The sequence below is a fragment of the Sinocyclocheilus anshuiensis genome, unplaced genomic scaffold (genome assembly GCF_001515605.1).
Source record: "Sinocyclocheilus anshuiensis isolate Anshui unplaced genomic scaffold, SAMN03320099.WGS_v1.1 scaffold601, whole genome shotgun sequence".
NCBI lineage: Eukaryota > Metazoa > Chordata > Actinopteri > Cypriniformes > Cyprinidae > Sinocyclocheilus > Sinocyclocheilus anshuiensis.
The window spans coordinates 899782-900140 of record NW_015536496.1 but is presented as its reverse complement, the minus strand read 5'-3'; the positions used below and the strand labels follow the sequence as shown (position 1 = coordinate 900140).

General features: G+C 47.9%; 1 protein-coding gene across 1 annotated transcript in view; it reads right to left on the bottom strand.

The window, feature by feature from the left end:
• Positions 1–359, bottom strand: part of LOC107687005 (glucose-fructose oxidoreductase domain-containing protein 1) — a 27634-nt gene that overhangs the window by 19362 nt on the left and 7913 nt on the right. The gene's annotated exons all lie outside the window — the stretch shown is intronic.

The window sequence follows — 359 nt, the reverse complement described above, 5'->3', positions numbered from 1 at the left end:
AACCTCATCCCTCCAAGACACCCTGAAGGACCTACCTGAGAGGTAAGACTTGAACAACTGAAGTGTGGTTCCTGAGATGCCCACCTTCATGAGGGTGGACAGGAGGATTTGGTGATTAACGGTGTCAAAAGCAGCAGACAGATCCAGCAAGATGAGTACTGTGGATTTGGAAGCTGCTCTTACCAGTCTCAGGCCTTCAGTAACCGAGAGCCAGGCAGTCTCAGTTGAGTACCCACTTTTAAAGCCAGATTGGTTGCTGTCCAGGAGGTTGTTCTGTGCAAGAAACATAGTGAGTTTGTTGAACACAACTCGCTCAAGTGTCTTTGCAATGAATGGAAGAAGGGATACGATGGTCTGTA